The following is a 17,938-nucleotide window of genomic DNA, read 5'->3' as shown; positions in this document are numbered from 1 at the left end:
TTTACAGAACTGGGAGGTCAAAAAGAAGTAAAGCTTCTTCAAATTAACTGTGCACCATTTTAATTAGAAGCACTAAGTGTGAAATCATCAGAAAACAGAAAACCTTGAGAACTACCATCAATTTGATTAACAGACACACCTTACTGTCACTAATCTTCATTTCTAGCCACCCAATTCACCCGTGGAACAAGGGAAGCTCCATCTAGGACTTCAAAACATCCTCAGTCATACAGGCTGTCAAATACATAAGCGCTTAAATTCAAGGAACTTCTTTGAGTAAAAATATAATCTATCAATCCCTCACATCTGGCTGTGGTATGAAATACCCTGCCTTGCTGCCCTAAATTCTGAAAGCTAGGAGGCTCAGCCATGGATCTGTAAAGACTGCCTTTCTGCCAAACTAGATCTGCCTCCAAAAATTAAGATCCAGTCATTTAGAAATCACATTTTAGAAAGCACTTTGAAAATACTTTCAAAACTGCTTCCTCCTCTACTACAACCAATTTGATGCTGTCTATTTGGCAAACAAAAAATAATGGTATCTCCTTACAAAGAAAATATTTTCTCTTACTTCCCAACAGTTTTAGGATTGGTAAACTTGAGGTTGCTTCCTTAATACTAATAATTTTTCCCTTCAGCTTTTACACTTAGGATATTCAAGTACTCTCTGGGTCATACTCTAATCAAGAACATAGCATACAAAACTTCTTTAAGGTTAAAAAGTACTGGGGCGCCTGGGTGGCTCAGTCGTTAGGCGTCTGCCTTCAGCTCAGGTCATGATCCCAGGGTCCCTGCTCCGCGGGAAGCCTGTTTCTCCCTCTCCCCCTCACCCTGCTTGTGTTCCCTCTCTCGCTGTGTCTCTCTCTGCCAAATAAATAAATAAAATCTTTAAAAAAAAAAAATGTTAAGAAGTACTAGATGACGCCAGAGTCAAAAATGAAAGATAAACTGAAAAGCAGAAGGGAAAACTGGGATTCAAGCCTCTTCACCACCTAGTGCTAACTCTTTCTTGCTTAGCCCGTTCCCTCTATGCCTTTGATGACCCTGGCCCTAGGCTCAGAAAGGCCTTTCTTTACATACTATTTGTCCTATTTCCACATGTCCAAATCCCACCTATTCGTCAAAGCACGGTTTTAAATGTCACCTCTTCCCTTATCCTTACAACTAAAAGAAATTGCTCCCTCCTCTCTCTAAACTCTCAGAGTGCCTTATCTTTATTTCTTTACCACACTTACTTTCTGCCATATAGTATCTTTGTTTCCATATTTGATCCCCACGTAAACATAAAGGCCTTCGGGTCAAAATACATGCCTTGTTCAACTCTATTCAAACTGCTTAATACAATGTCTGGCACATATTAAGCACCTCAACTGAGCTACATGTAAAGCTTTAGTTAGGAGAGAAGTCCACTAGAAACAACTCCAGATTATTAGGATTCTGGAGACCTGCCTTTGTTAATAACTAGCTATATCACCTTGAACTTCAACCTTTTAGAATGTTCATCTGCAAAGTGAAGAGGGTGGACCAAACCAGTTTTTAACTGTAGGCTGTTATCTATCATTAGCTGGCTATAAAATCAATTTGGGGGTCAAAACCCAGCTTTTTTTTTTTTAATGAAATGAAGTGGAATAGAAATATCAATGTGTACTATAGGCAGTAGTGTGCTGAAATGTTCAACAATTGGCTATACAAAGGGAAGAAAAAAGCCCTAAACTATACCACTTGCTGATTTCCCTGGTGTAAATACTCTCACGCCATAGACAACTTCAAGTTATCAGCATGATGTCACTGAACATGGAGCTAGGTGGGAAGAGAAAGGCACACTGCTTCTGCAAGGCAGTATGGTGAGCCAGTTCCAGCAAGGTCCTGAAAAGAAAAGTATTGTTTTGCCAAACTTTTCTTTCAACTTTGCGGGCAGGCACATGAGTGTGGGAGGAGAGGGGATTGAATCAAGGTATAAAATGTGTTTCTTACTATAAGTCACAGTCAAAACAGTTTAATAAATGTTCAGCTAAACAATCTCCTAGTCTGTTTCATGTGTCCTACACAATGCAATAAATCTTATTCTTGGTTACATATGTAATTTCTTTACCACCACAATTTATTTCTCTTCAAAAATGAGAGTTACAGAGATGCCTATTAATATCACCAGAGGGCAACTTACAGGGAGTGGAAATTTGGCTTAGGAAGTATCAGAAAATGGCCAAAGTTCTCAGCCTTTGTTCAGTCCCACATACCTGAAGGACATAACACATCCTACTAGTAGCAGTGGCTTACTTAGCAAAGGGTTGGGGGGAGAAGGGGAGAGGAAGAGGAAATGTACAGCATGAAAAAAAATCCAAGTAACTGTGACATTTGTGCCCATACCCCCACTCCACTGAGAACTCAGGTACAGAGAAAACCAGTGTTGTAAAAAAGTAAATTTCTATATCTGATGTTTCCCAGCCAATTTCTCCAGCACAAGCCTGCATCCCCAAACAAGATCTCCATTACTGAGAATTCCCTACTAGAATTAAGTTTCTGCCATGGACTAGAGACATGTACTTGTTGAATTTAGAATAAGCAAGGAAAAAAAAAAAAAACAGCATAGCCAACAGTTGTTAGACTTGATATTCTGGGAAAATCGGGCTTTTATTGGGGAAAAAAAAAAACCTTTCTTACTTCTTATTTAAGCTTACTAAACTGGGTAAGGAGAGGGGAAGTTTCTTGAATATATTTTTGGCTGTTCTATGTCTATCACAACAACAAACACAGTCTGTAACCAGATTTTTCATGAGTATTTATAAAAAATTGTGTTTTCTATTTTTAAAGCTATTTAGAAAACAAGAAGACTCAGAACTTCAAACAAACTAATAATCGTAGCCCAAATCTAACTCCAGATCAACTAAGCATATGCCTAGAAGTTTCCAATGAAAATCCCCAAAAATTACACCAAAAAGCACCAAAAGATGACAAAAAGGAGTCAGCATGAGCACAAACTTGCTATACTCAAACAATTTTGGCATCTTGGCTGTTGAATGAGTACAATATGGAAAATAAATGAAATATGAAAAGGTAAATGTTGAGATACAAGTTCTGCTAAATTCTATTAACTCTTCCTTATTAGGGGTCCACTGAGGTTCACATACTTATTTAGCCAATTTCAAATACTAACCATAAAGTGAAAATTATTTACCACTCTGAAAAGCCATGAGTCAAGTCAAGCAATGTCTTCTTCCATGTTCACAACATTAAACCTCTCCTCTAAATTGTGAGTAGGTTTTACCATAACTCAGACTCAAGTCTGTACTTTCTCTGCCTCTACTGTTAGTGGTGGCAAATGTCATAAGACTATCTCCATAAGAAGTTCCTGAGCTATCTTTGCAGTACCAGAGGCTTGTATAGCCTTGTGCTCCTGGTCATCCTCAGACCCAGTGGCTGAGCCATTTATACAAGGCAAGAGCTACCTACAAGTAGCAACTCATTAAAACTTGTGAGACAGAGAAAAAAAAAAGCTCTGTGCCTGAGAATCCTATAGACTACAGTATCTATTTTCTAAACACCCTCTTTCAAGCCATAATCATCCCTACACCTCTTCAAGACAATGGTAGGATGGAATGCAGACCCAGTTCTACACCCTCAATGCAAGAAATTTTTGCTACTTAGCTACTACCCTCTTCAAAGTTCATCTCTTGAAGTTTGGCTATCTCCCACTCATATTTTTTTTGGCACAACACAACTCCTTCTTTTAACTACTCCATTAAGAATGGATAAAAGTACTTTTAGTTTTAATGCTGTATCATCTGAATTCAAATACACAGTAATTGAACAAGTTGAAATCTGGGTTACAGCAAAGGAAAAAATTTTAATTACAACTTCTTAGAAGTCACAAATTTTACACTGGTGAGTAAACATGAAAACTTCTGTAAGCCTTATAAAATTCTGTCATTCAAAAAAAAACAGCACAATAAGTACTAGGGTGAAAAGAAAATTATCTGAATCATGAAACATTAGCAAAGGAACAAAAATTCTCAGAATACCAAAACTATAATATATAAAAGTTCCTATCAAATAACAGGCCAAAAACAAAAACAAAACTTCATACATGTATTGTTCACACCTTTTTATGCTGGGTGGTGTATTCACCATATGTCCCAACAGTACTGGGATCTACTACCTTGTTTCCAGCTTTCTAAAATAGTGTAGGCTATATAATATGTTCACATATAAGCACTGCCCAACTACATCCACTTCTCCCCAGATGACTTATTAATACATCATATCAGAGCACATTTTGAACTGATATATAGACACCAGTCTCTCAAGAGTCTCAAGTAACTCACCACTTGATGAACATTTAAATACAAATGGATGAGGGGCGCCTGGGTGGCTAAGTCCTTAAGTGTCTGCCTTGGGCTCAGGTCATGGTCCCACAGCCCTGGCATCGAGCCCCGCATCCGGCTCCCTGCTCCGCGGGAAGCCTGGTTCTCCCTCTCCCACTCCCCCTGCTTCTGTTCCCTCTCTCACTGTGTCTCTGTCAAATAATAAATAAATAAGATCTTTTAAAATAAATAAATACATACATACATACAAATGGATGAAATTTATCTGGTCTTTCTTCCTTGCAATTTCATTGTCAGTTTCCTATGGGACTCTACTGAGATAATGAATCATAGGCCAGTTTTCCAGCTCTAGCAGCTTGTGGACCAATATTTTCCAAGGACAAAATCCACTTCCAATTTGACCACAAGCAAACTTCATTTTTCTATTTTCTGACATCATAGTACTGGATATTCTACAGAAGTCCTGCAGAACCTAAATATAAACACTATTATAAGAAAAGTCGGTTTTCATGAAATTGTGTTTTCAGAACTGCAACAAGCAACTACCTACCTCCCACCAAGTACAAGAAATTTTAAAGTATTAAAAATCCCTAAATCTTCCAGTACCAAAAATGCAGGCCTTGAAATCAGTTTCCAGTCAGCGCTGAAATCTCTCAAGCAAAAGTTCTCTTTACCATTAATTAGTGTAATGAGGTTAGCGTTTCTCCTCACTTGCAGGAAACCTTCAACTCTACAAGTGACCACCTACAGTTCAGTACATTTTCTAAGATAATCCTGAGAGGTACACGGAGAATACACAAGTACCTGGACACACTGCCCTGGGATCAGAAACAAACCCTGTCAGTCCAGTCCCCTAGCATCCAGCCACCTTCCGCTGGCCGGTGGCCCCTTTCCACATGCTGACGCACTGCCCAGCCCTGCACCGTTGGCGACCAGTGCAAAGTACTAGCCCAGGCTCAGAAACTTTGACTCAGTAATCAGGACACTGAGCACCCACACCTGGACAGAGGATTTTCGTGGCCAGGCGGTCAACTCCGAAGCGGGGCATTCCTTGCAGGTAGAGATCTGCCCAGGACGCAGCCCATCCCAAACTGCAAAACCACAAGCATCAACAGCAGGAGCGGAGCAAAGTGCCGGGAGGAGGCAGGGGGAGCGCTAGGGCGAGACGCGGTCACGAACAGAAGCCTGAGTGTGGGTAAAAAAAAAAAAAAAAAAAAAAAAAAAATACCCTAACCACACGCCCCCCGGACGCAGGGCTGCTGAGACTGCGAGCCCGGCAACAAGCAAGGCGCAGCGGCGGAGGCGGCGGCAATGTCAGGAGGGCACAGCTGGGAGCGAGCACCCAAGTCCCCACCCCGCCCCCAGGTGAGGGGCGCCCCGACTCCGCCCGCCCGCCCGGGCCAGGAAGAACGACCAGCAGGCAGAGCCGTGGGGTCCAGGAAGCGACCGACAGTCCCGAAACATCCGTGCCCTCCTCCCGGTGGTCCTCTCGCATCCAGTCCTCGGCCCGGCCCCGACATCGACCCTCCCCCGGCTCAGCCCCGGCGCCAACACCCCCGGCCCGGCCCGCGGCTCCTAGGCGCCCGACCGCCCGAGGGTCCCTAGGAGGCCGCCCTCGGCTCACCTCCTCACGTCTCCGCAGACAGGGCCGGAACAACTCTGCCGGGCGCCGCGTCCCACCCGCCGCCCCGCGCTCTGCGGCCGGGCCCGTCCCGTTCACTCCGCGGCCGCCAGAGCCCTGGGAGGGCGGAGGGAGCAAGGCGGAGGGAGTGGAGAAAGGGGGGGCAGAGAAGGACCGCCCGGCAGGAAGAGGCGAGGGAGGGGGCGGGCCGAGGAGGAGGCGGCTCGGGAGCGCGCGCGTCCGGGCCCCTCGGCACGGCGTGCGCGCTCCTGAGGGCGGAGGCGCATTCTCTGCCCTCGGGGGCGGCGCGCACGCGCGTACACGTCCCCGCCTGGCAGTGGTGGGGATGGGGGGCCGGGGGCTGGCGGCGGGGCAGTGAAGACCTGACAGAACTCGGGTTCTCAGAGTGGGGGCCCCGGGAAAAGGCGGGAGACGGTCGCCGTCCCTCAGAACCTTCCGGAGGGGTAACCGAGCCTGTGGGGCCAGCGAGTTCGGGCTCGCTGAGGGGCGTCCCCGAGCCCCGGGCGGGGTGGGCGGACGGGCCTGCCCAGCGGTTAGAGAGTTCTTAGATAATTCTAAGTTTGGGGAGATTGTGTTCCTGCTCATAAACTGGTTTACATATTTTCACTCTTAATGCCCAGCAATCCCCAAGGAAGTCATCTTAAAGAATACTAACTTTTCTCGCCACTTACTCTTATGTGCCTCTTTCAAGGTGTCGTATGCTTGTCAAGCGCTCCCTTGCTGGTTCGTTCTGTGGGACTCGGGAGATTGAAGAGGGAAAACACCTGCTATGTATTTATATTAGGAAAACTCAAATCATTCTGTCCTTTGGGATAGTAAATTTGGGAGTACAAATTAGTAGAGATAAAATAAACCAACTCTTTTTTCCTTTACAAATACTGTATTACTGATCCTTGAACTATCGGTATCCTCCTTCATAGATCTTGCAGCCAGAAATGACCTGTAAATTTTTCTAATTTCTATAGCACTTTGTTTCTATAGGTTTGAGGCACCGAATATATTGAACCCTATCTAGGTAAATCTGTGCAAAATTTTATCCCTCTAGAGAATCCTTGAGGACGTGCTTCATTCATTTTTTTTTTTTAAGATTTTATTTATTTATTTGGGAGAGAATGAGAGATAGAGAGCACGAGAGGGAAGAGGGTCAGAGAGAGAAGCAGACTCCCTGCTGAGCAGGGAGCCCAATGTGGGACTCGATCCCGGGACTCCAGGATCATGACCTGAGCCGAAGGCAGTCGCTTAACCAACTGAGCCACCCAGGCGCCCGCTTCATTCATTTTTATATCTTCCACAACACCTAGTATAGTGGTGACTCCTAGAAAGTACTCCATAAATGTAATTGTATGAATGAATGTAGTGCAGCAAGAGTTTAGTGTATGTCCAATGATTTAAGCTCTAGAATGAATTCTTTAGTTTAAAATTCTCCCTTCTCCACTTCAATTCCCCTGCACTCATTTCCTCAGCTAGATCCAAAAACTACCCTGAGAAATACATTTGTCCAAAAGGCCCTCTCACTCTCTCTTTTTTTCTTTTTCCTGACTTAAATGATTAGAGATGCTGGGACATCAAGAGTGTTGAACGATCTTGCGTTTTCCCTATCTTCTGGGCTCCTTCCCTGAAGGGCTTCTAACCTCTGTATTCCAAGAGCCTACCTACCTCTGGGCCTGACTCAATAAATGCCAGAATTTTCATATTTAATAAAATTAGGGTTGGAATAACTGAAATCATCTGTATCTATTAATAGTACACCAATAAGTACCTATTCATAATAAGCTGACAAGTAAGTACTGAGTCTCTACTAAATAAAGTACTAGTAAAGTTACACTGGGCCTCATGAGGAAATCAGTAGATGAAAAAGACGTAAGTTTCTACCTTCTGGTATCTTCTAACTGGAGAGAAGCTTTTTGACAAAAAGGGCAAACTCTGTCCCCTGGCCACATGTTACACCTCTAATCACCAGGGGTCATTGTGTAAAGCTGAACTGTCCTTTACAATAGAACTTAGATAAGAGATGTCACAAGAGAACCTAGATAAGAGAGGACTGAGTCACAAGAGAACCTAGATAAGAGACAGTGAAGGTGATTCCATACAAACTTATCCTCATCCTCAGGAAAACAATTCTAAGTACATGCCGAAGAGTTAATAATAACAAAGCATTGTTCATATAATGCATGCTGCTCACTTCTCTTCCCACAATGACTTCCTTTGCAATAAGCATATGCTAGCAGCCCTAATCCTTCAAAGGACTAAAAGCTCTCACTTAGGAGGAGGGTATAAAATATTCTAGCATGGCTCATAACATGACAGAAACTGGTGGCCTAGGTTCAGATCTAACCCACAAACATGTTTTGTTTGGCCTGTGTGGTGCTTAAACAAATTAGCCAAAGTTAAAAATTAAAACCAGAAGATCTCACATGCATCCTGGCTTATCTTTAAAAAGCAAAAGGGAGCACCTGGCTGGCTCAGTCGGTTAAGTGTCTGCCTTCATCTGAGGTCATGATCCTAGGGTCCTGAAATGGAGCCCCACGATGTCAGGCTCTCTGCTTAGCTCTCTGCTCTTTAAAAAGTGAAAGATTTGGTAGTAGTGGACCTCCATTTTCTCATGGTGACAATCGGCCGCCTACAGGACATTCATTCTCTCCTTTCTCAAAGTTTCTGTATTCCCTATTTTGCCTTACCCTGTATCCCTTGTGTGGGTCTGCAACTCCCAATTTAAAATTTCATAATACCAAAAACAGAAAACAAGTTACACATTGAACAAAATGGGAGAGTTTAAATCACAGTTATTTAATGAGGTGAAATATTATATTTCTTTTATAATGGGATTATTGGTTGACTCCCCAGCATGCATTTCTACACCTTTGCAATCGTGAGGCAGCTAATGATTTGAATAGGAAAAGGCCCAGCTCCAGTCCCAGGTGTGGGCCCTAATTGATGTTCATAACCCGCCTAATCTGGTCTCTACCTAACTCTGTCAGTGTTCAAGGATCTAATGCAGATCTTAATTGGTCCAATCATAAGGGAGGCCCAATCTCAAGTTTATTAGCAGAAGAAATGTGCTCTGTCTCTTACTCTGGCTGGTGTGATAGGTGGACATAAGTCCAGTAGTTACTGTGACCACTTTGCTACCATGAGGGAAGCCAGCCTGAGGATAAAACTGACACATAATTGAAGAGCTCAAACCCAGGTTGAAGCCTACCCCTTCCTCCAGATTTAATAAGTTCCCTGAGCCAATAAATTTTCTTGACTATTTTAAAAAGTTCAAATTTGGCTTTTTATTGCTTGCAGCCAAAGTTAAGTTTTCCATACACATTAGAAAAGAAAAGGCATTATCTGATTCTTCTAAGCATACGTTTTCAATGAGATGAATAGGTAACAACCTAGTTGGTAAAATGTAAAGGGTCTTGAAAGGAACCATCCCCCAAAACTCTTTCCCTCACTAGGTTACTTGATGCCCGGGAATCCATCATCACTACACTATCTTTATTGTTAACTTTAACTTAAATCCTGTGCCCTCTTTAAATCTACTTTCCCTGAGAAGAGGACTTCATGACTCCAATCAGCAAACTTGTATAAATGAATTTATCATACAGTTTTTCAGTGTTTTTTTGTTTTTTTTTTTTACTAGTGGGAAGATTAGGAAAGACACCAGAAAACTGAGAGAGCAAAGGTGTCATAGAGGAGGTACAGAAGACAAACTTTTATATTTCAGTTTTATGTAGAGCTGAAATTCAGAGTAATTCAGGCAAATCATACTAAGCCCATATGATAAAGCAAACCTATATTAAAGTCACACTTTTAAGACTGAATAAGAACAAAATCAGTGAATATGTAGGGATCAGAAACTTTCCTCAGCAGTGGAGGAGGTAGGCAAAGCCATAAATGTCTTAAAAAGAATAGCTAATGTACAATTTTTGTAATTTGAAAAGAAATAGAACACAGCCAAAAACTGTTTTCCCCATACCTTGTGGCAAGTATCCAACATCCATCTCACCATCAGGGACCTCTACTTTGGTCTAAGAGATTCTCTTTAATATATAACAAAATCACCCTGGGACTTTATTAGAAAACACGGACCTCTATGTTCAAACCCTAGGAGATTCAGGGGACCCAGGACTTCTTTTATTTTAACTTTCTTTACAAAAATGTTTAAGATCATAAAAAACTAGAGAGAATGGTATGAGTTTTCAGATGCCAATCACTCAGCTTGAAAAATTATCAACACAGGACCAATCTCCTCTTCCCCACCCCTCATGTGGATCTCACCCATTAATACTGCATTACATAGTTCTAAAAGATAAGATTTTTTTTTCTTTTGCAATCAATAAAATCCAGAATGTGGTAAACTCTACAGGACAGACTACCAAATTCCTTCAACAAATAAATTGCATAAACAAAAATGGGAAGAAGGATGTCTTCAACTTGCTTGGATATTTTGTTTTTAACAGCTTCCTGAGGTATGAATGCCATACAATAGACTGCACTTTATTTATTTGTTGGGTTATTTATTTCCAATATAGTTAATATAGTGTTATATTAGTTTCAGGTGTATAATATAGTGAGTTAAAAACTCCATACATCACCCAGTGCTAATCACTAGTGCACTCATTAATCCCCATCACCTATTTCACCCATCTCCCCACGCACCTCTCCTCTGTTCTCTGTAGTTAAGAATCTGTTTCTTAGGGGCACCTGGGTGGCTCTGTTGGTTAAGTGACTGTCTTTGGCTCAGGTCATGATGCTGGAGTCCCAGGATCGAGTCCCACATTAGGCTCCCTGCTAAGCAAGGAGTCTGCTTCTCCCTCTGACCCTCCCCCCTCTCATGCTCGCTCTCTCTCTCTCTCTCTCTCTCTCTCAAATAAATAAATAAAATCTCAAAAAAAAAAACTGTTGGGGCACCTGGGTGGCTCAGGCATTAAGCATCTGCCTTCGGCTCAGGTCACGATCCCAGGGTCCTGGAATCGAGCCCCGCATCAGGTTCCCTGCTCAGCGGGAAGCCTGCTTCTCCCTCTCCCACTCCCCCTGCTTGTGTTCCCTCTCTCACTGTGTCTCTCTCTGTCAAATAAATAAATAAAATCTTAATAAATAAATAAATAAACTGTTTCTTGGTTTGCCTCTCTCTCTTTTCGTCCTTTGCTCATTTGTTTTGTTTCTTAAATTCCACATATGAGTAAAATCATATGGTATTTGTCTTTCTCTGACTGATTTATTTCACCTAGCATAATACTCTCTAGCTCCATCCACGTCGTTGCATCATGGCAAGATTTTATTCTTTTTGATGGCTCAGTAATATTCCATTGTAGTGTGTGTGTGTGTGTGTGTGTGTGTGTGTGTGTGTGTGTGTACATCTTTTTTATCCATTCATCAGTTGATGGACATTTGGACTCTCTCCATAGTTTGGCTATTGTTGATAATGCTGCTGTAAACATCAGGGTGCATGTACCCCTTCAAGTCTGTATTTTTTTATCCCTTGGGTAAATACCTAGTAGTGCAATTGCTGGATTGTAGGGTAGTTCTATTTTAACTTTTTAAGGAAACTCCATACTGTTTTCCAGTGGCTGCACCAGTTTGCATTCACACCAACAGTGCAAGAGGGTTCCCCTTTCTCTGCATCCTCGCCAGAGAACACAGGTAGTAATGTTGTTTCCTGTGTTCTTAATTTTAGCCATTCTGACAGGTGTGAGGTGATATCTCATCGTGGTTTTGGGATTTTAATTTCCCTGATGATGAGTGATGTTGAGCATCTTTTTATGTGTCTGTTGGCCATCTGGATGTCTTCTTTGGAGAAATGTCTGCTCCTGTCTTTTCCCCATTTTTAAATTGGATTATTTGTTTTTGGGGTCTTGAGTTGTATAAATTCTTTATATATTTTGGATACCAACCCTTTATCAAATATGTCATTTACAAATATCTTCTCCAATTCAATAGGTTGCCCTTTAGTTTCGTTGATCATTTCCTTCACTGTGCAGAAGCTTTTTATTTTGATATAGTCCCAAGGTTTATTTTTGCCCTTGTTTCCCTTGCCTCCAGAGACATATCTAGAAAAATGTTGCTATGGCCGATGTCAGAGACATTACTGCCTGTGTTCTCCTCTAGGATTTTTATGGTTTCAGGTCTTACATTTAGGTCTTTAATCCATGTTGAATTTATTTTTGTGTATGGTGTGAAAAGGGGGAAAAGATACATTCTTTTGAATGTATCTGACCAGTTTCTGCACATATTTAATGTATTCAATTTGGCAAGTTTTAAGATGTGTATATACCTATGAAATCATTACAACAGTCAAAATAATGAACATATCCCTTTCCCAAAAAAGTTTCCTTGTGCCTCTCTGTAATTTCTCTCTCCTACACCCTCTCCCATCCTCATGTAACCACTGATCTGCTGTCACTATAGATTAGTTTGCATTTTCTAGAGTTTTCTATCAATGGAATCATACACTATGTATTGTTTTGTGTTGCTTCTTTCACCTGGCACACTTATTTCGAGATTCATCCATGTTGTTGCATGCATCAGTAGTCACTGTTTTTTTAGACTTCCAGTCTCAAAGCATGTTCCCCATTCTTATTGGGCTTCAGTATGTACTTGGTGTCATCTCCCCCTCATGCTCTGTTTTTCTGTTTTCCTTTTTCTAGAACTTGGGGAATTTCCCTTATCTTGCTTTCAAAATATTGAAACTGGTAATATATATCTTTTTCAATTTTTTAGATTATTATCTAGCATTCTAGATTTGATTACTTTTTTAAAAATGTAAAAAATGGTTAAAAAGTTACTCATTTTTAACAATGTAAAGAAACTATTGAAAGGGAACTCTATGTTTTAACAATGGAAAGAAAGTATATAGTCAAGGAGGGAGCCTGCCTCTGTGTTGATGTTGTGTCAGCCATTTTAACAGAGTTCTTGTTCCCTGATGCATTCCCACCCCAGCACACAAACAGAGCTTGGGCAGTGACCCCAGGTTCCCTTGAAGTACTTGCCACAGACCTAGAATTTAGATTTTGGACATATCAGAAATATTCCTTAAATACATATGTTTTGCAGAGAAGCAACTTCAAAAATTACAAATAACTTGCATGGTAAAGAGGAAAATTACCACTTTCCTCTTCTGAGTCAAGGGAAATCCACGCCCTATCCACAACCTCCCACCCTTCCCCCCAAGACATTTTTTAGTCCCTTTTCCCTTTGCTACATACAAAATAAGCTGCAAATTTGGAAAAAGAAAAAAAAAGTTATGTCTAAGTTCTATTGGAGTCTACCTAACCTAAAAATAGAGTTATTAAATGAAAACCATTGTTGCTTTAGAATGTATTGAAAGATCCCTAACACTTCTCCAATTTCAGAAAGATTCTTACTACTCTTTAATTCTTTGATTTAATGACAATAACAATTTCTTGTGGAAGATCATTAGTTTATAATGTTTATACCTACCTACAATTTCAAACTCTATACCAAAATCCAGGTTTTCGGATTATTTTTAATAAAAAGTGTGTCCTGTGATTATATTCCTAATATCTTAGTTCATAAAGTAGATGGTTTGTAAATGGATGTCCACTGTGTCATTTTCTATGCTTTTTGGTATATTTTAAATTGCATCATAATTTTTAATTTAATTGCACCATCACTTTCTGCCTTACTTTGGATACATAATTTTCAATCTCTTTTATGGAATTAATATCTTTCTCTTCCGTGACCCCACAACACCTGGCACATACTTTCTTACAGCACCTGTAACACTTTCATACGTTTAAAAATATTCATGACTACCTCCACTAGATTTTTCCCCTAATACCTAGACATTCAGTAAATGGTTATTGTATGAGTAATATACCATGAATGAACACATTCACAAATTTGTTTTAGAAATTACTGAGATGCTTGTCTTCTATTGAAACAGAGAGCTTAAATAATATAATAAATTACTAAGTTTCCTACTAATTGATCATAGTCTTTCTTTGGTTGCAAGTGAACAAAAATGTTCTCTTCACAGAGAAAGCAAGCATTTAAAGAAACTCATATCTATAGTACAAGTAAGGATCTTTATCAGTAATTCTAATTTGTTAATAATCAAGATTTGACCTAACCATTTTATTAGAAGAAATATATTTAAGTCTCTATGCCAATGACTGCTGACTGCTTGCTGCAACATCCATTTTCTCTTTCACCTTGGTAACAAAACCCCAAACTTATTCAAAATTAGAATGTGTATAGTTAAAAGACTACAATTCCTGATCTCCCTTGCAGTCACGTACTCTGACAAAGAGAAGGAACTGAGACATTTTCTTCAAAGAGAAAGAATGGGCTCTTCTTTCTTCCGTCCTGCTACCTGGACCATAGATAGGATGGTTGAATCTAGCAGCCGTCTTGAACCAGAGTACAAGAGTGCACCATGGGAATGGTGAAGTGATGAACTGGAAGGATTTAGGTCCCTTATGACTTTGTAGAAGTTCCAACCAGCCTGAAATGCTGACTTCCAAAACTTCTTTTATAGAGAATGAAACCTTGTTTATGTAATGCATTATTATTATTTTTGGTTTTACTCACTATAGCTGGACCTAATTCTAAATAGTGCTGTTACTCCTAAACCTTATTTCAAATTCATACTCCTTAATTGATACCCATGATTTTAGAATAGAGAATTAACATAGTTTCATAATGGGGTGCCTGGGTGGCTCAGTTGGTTAAGCATCCAACTCTTGATTTCAGCTTAGGTCATGATCCCAGGGTTGTGAGATCCAGATCCAGCCCCACATCTGGCTTCTCACTGAGCATGGAGTCTGCTCCGGAATCTCTCTCCTTCTCCCTCTACCCTTCCCCCACACACATGCCCTCGCATGCGTGCTCTGTCTCTGTCTCTCTCTCAAATAAATAGATAATAAAATAGTTTCATAATTATGTAATTCCTTTAAAATTGATATTGTTTATTTGGATCTATCATATCTAGAAGGATAGCCGTTACAGAAAGTTTGGATGAGATTTTTGGTAATTCTTCATCTTGAAAACCATGGCTAAAAGGTATATTTTAATTTTTGTTTAAGTAATCTCTACACCCAATGTGAGGCTCTAACTTACAACCCCGAGATCGACAGTCTCATGCTCTACCAACTGAGCCAGCCAGGCACCCCTGAAAGGTATATTTTAAATACATTTTGGTTTGTTAATCTTCTCTGCATTTTTTCCCTACTTTAGGAGGACTGAATTTTTTCATTCAAATTTTACATTTATTTCTTCCATAGAGTTTTTTTCTACATTCATTTATTTCAGGATTCTACTGTAGTGATTGGTGAATGAAACCAATACTGAAATCATACAATTTTTATTTTATAAATTTGGGCTGGCAGTGTGTATTTCCTTCTAAGATTTGTACCTGCAAGTTCTGAAAGGTTTCCACTAACCGTACAGTGGAAAATCTGTGTATTTATTACATTGAGCTAGTGTGACTTGAGAGATATAGTCAAAATATAACTGTTCTCTTGACATGAATTCAGAGGGTGAGTTTTTCCCCCTGTGACCAAGATGAAAATTCCAGCAAGTCTTACGACTTTTCTGCTCCCTTATCTTAAGAATCACTTTAAATCACAAAATTCAGCCTCAGTTTGACATTTAGAAAGGAAAGTCTTAGAGAAAAGGAATGTGGTCGGCTGTTTTCTCTCTTTCCTATTTACTTTCTTCCCTACTCAGTAGCTGCTGTGATGGAATCTCTGGATTGCAGTTCAGAGAGGGACTAGGGATAAGGGAGCAGAAAGGTCTTACATGGCTGGTGCTACAGTGAGAACCTTGTACTTGCTGAGATTGGCAGATACTTAAAACTGATTCTTTGTCTTGTGGGAATTTTTGTGAGTTCCTCAGAGACTCATGCTTGGTCAATCAAGCTCTAACTTCTCCAACAACATCTGACACATTGACATATATTTTATTCCTGTTGGGGCTACTCCTTCCTTAGCTGCAGATTTTTTTGGATATCCACACCATACAGTTCTTTCTGTTAGAGCCCAATTGACATATCAGGCAGTTCTCTTGGGTAGAAGTCAAAAACATCTCTGGACTGGCTCTTTCTTCCCTGTGTGGTCCACGTCTGGTCTGTGGGAAGCTTTATGCATCATTTGTCCTGACAAATTCTGAGAGAGCTTACTGGTCCCAGTGCAACTGGACATATCCTCTCCAACAACAACGAGCTTGCCAAGCCATCACTTTCTGGTCCTCTGGATTTTCCAGGGAGTCAGATATTAGTCCTTTATACCCTGTCTTTGTGACCATAGTGTTCTGGATAATCCTATAAGAATCCCTACTGTCAGGCCAGAGGTAAAAGGGCCAGCACCCTCCCCTGCTCTACCTTAGTGAGAGGGGTGTAGGATCCACAACATTGTTTTATCTAAAGAATACCACTTCACAAACTCAGTCTCACTTTCCACTGCCTGGTTCTTGTGGTTTTTAAGAACCATCTAACCAGTGGAAATTTGTTTTGAAATTTCTGCTGGGTAGTCTGGTACCTCACTCTGAAAAAAATCACACCTGTTGCATTGGAGAGCTTCTTTCAAAATTTTCTATGCAACTTCCTTGTTACATTTGTTGTAGCTTCAAGATGCAAGTAGCCAGACTTTTCAGAGACATGTTTAACTAAGAGAGAATTAGCGGTTTTCCAATAAATTATGCTTTAAAAATGAAATCCTTTAGTGGAATAACAGGAATATAAAATGATTTTTAAAAATCATCACAAAGTAGTCACTTATGTGCAAAGTAAAAATTGGTATTTTTCTCTCTAAGCAGTAACTTTTACCAATAATTTATTTGAATTACTACATCCTCTTTCCCACTCCGCCATGAATACTTTCAGACCTAGGAAACCCTCCTTTAACAAACGCTGAATTCTTCATCCCAGAGTAAAAAAGTATTTGGAATAAAAATTTAGCTGCCCTCTTTAAAATCAAACACATCTTTGAAAATCAAAAGCCCTTCTAGATATGTGTAGTTGCTTCAGTTTGTGGAATAATTCCAATGACTGACTATATTACATAGCTTTCTATCGAATTACATTTCTACATATTTTAACTTTCTCTTATCCAAAAAAACTTTCCTTCTAAGTGGATAAACAGAAGAAAAGGAAAAGTATATGCACATAATAGATTTGTGTCCCTGACATGATTCCCTTATTACTTTTTTCTCTAGTTGGAATAATATATGACCTTTACTTACCCCCAAAACTCTGCCTTTTGAGGGATATTACTTCAAAGCCTTCCCCTTCCTTCTTGACAAAGCTTTCCATATCATCTTCATTTGGTCATTTTAGTAGTAAACATTCCCATTCATTCTGAAGAAATATTCATTGAGTACTTCTTAGGTAGAATGCACTGTTCTCGGTACGGAGATACAGCAATAAACCTGAGAGAAAAAGTCCAGGATAACTTGTAGATACCCATAGAAAACACCAGCAGTGAAAAAATAAATAAACAGGGGCACTTGGGTGGCTCAGTTGGTTAAGCGTCTGCCTTTGGCTTAGGTCATTATCTCGAGGTCCTGGGATTGAGCGGGGAGTCTGCTTCTCCCTCTCCCTCTCCCTCCTCCCCGCTGCTTGTGCTCTGTCTCTGTCTCTGTCTCTGTCTCTCTCTCAAATCAATAAATAAAATCTTTAAAAAAAATAAACAGACAGTATAATATAATGTCAGGTGCTGATAAATGCAATAAGGAAAAATAAAACCATGTTGAATCACTATATTGTACACCTGAAACTAATATAACACTGTATGTTAACTAACTGCAATCAAAATAAAAACTTAAAAAACTAAAAAAAAAAATCATTAAATAAAACATTGTAAAAGAATAGGAAGTGCCATTTTAGGTAAGGCAGTCGGGAGAGGCCTCTGTGAGGAAGTGTTAGAAAACCTATGATGTGAGGTCAGTTAATACAAATAGTCTGAGTTGGCAGAGTCCTTGGTGTGCTCTAAGAACAGCAGAGAAGCCAGTATGACTGGGGCCAATG

The 17,938-nt window shown here is 40.2% G+C and overlaps 1 protein-coding gene and 1 non-coding gene across 3 annotated transcripts in view; both read right to left on the bottom strand.

Annotated features, from left to right (window-relative positions):
• The window catches only part of RABGAP1L (RAB GTPase activating protein 1 like), a 762,700-nt gene extending 756,596 nt beyond the window's left edge, over nucleotides 1–6,104 (bottom strand). The window contains exon 1 of one of the 2 annotated variants that reach the window (XM_025877662.2): nucleotides 5,947–6,104. The gene's annotated coding sequence lies outside the window, so the exon portion shown is untranslated. Of the gene's footprint in view, nucleotides 1–5,321; nucleotides 5,341–5,946 lie in introns of those variants that run through there. The other variant, XM_073900045.1, reaches the window with a different exon arrangement.
• Nucleotides 6,105–15,008: 8,904 nt separating this feature from the next.
• On the bottom strand, nucleotides 15,009–15,081 carry TRNAD-GUC (transfer RNA aspartic acid (anticodon GUC)). Its single transcript has one exon. It is a non-coding gene; the product is annotated as a tRNA-Asp (tRNA).
• Between the last annotated feature and the right edge of the window lie 2,857 nt (nucleotides 15,082–17,938).

Source organism: Callorhinus ursinus, unplaced genomic scaffold (assembly GCF_003265705.2).
Source record: "Callorhinus ursinus isolate GAN/ISIS: 27379988/994484 unplaced genomic scaffold, GSC_fseal_2.0 scaffold13, whole genome shotgun sequence".
NCBI classification, from domain to species: Eukaryota; Metazoa; Chordata; class Mammalia; order Carnivora; family Otariidae; genus Callorhinus; species Callorhinus ursinus.
The sequence above is the reverse complement of the archived record's forward strand: the minus strand, read 5'-3'. Positions and strand labels throughout refer to the sequence as shown.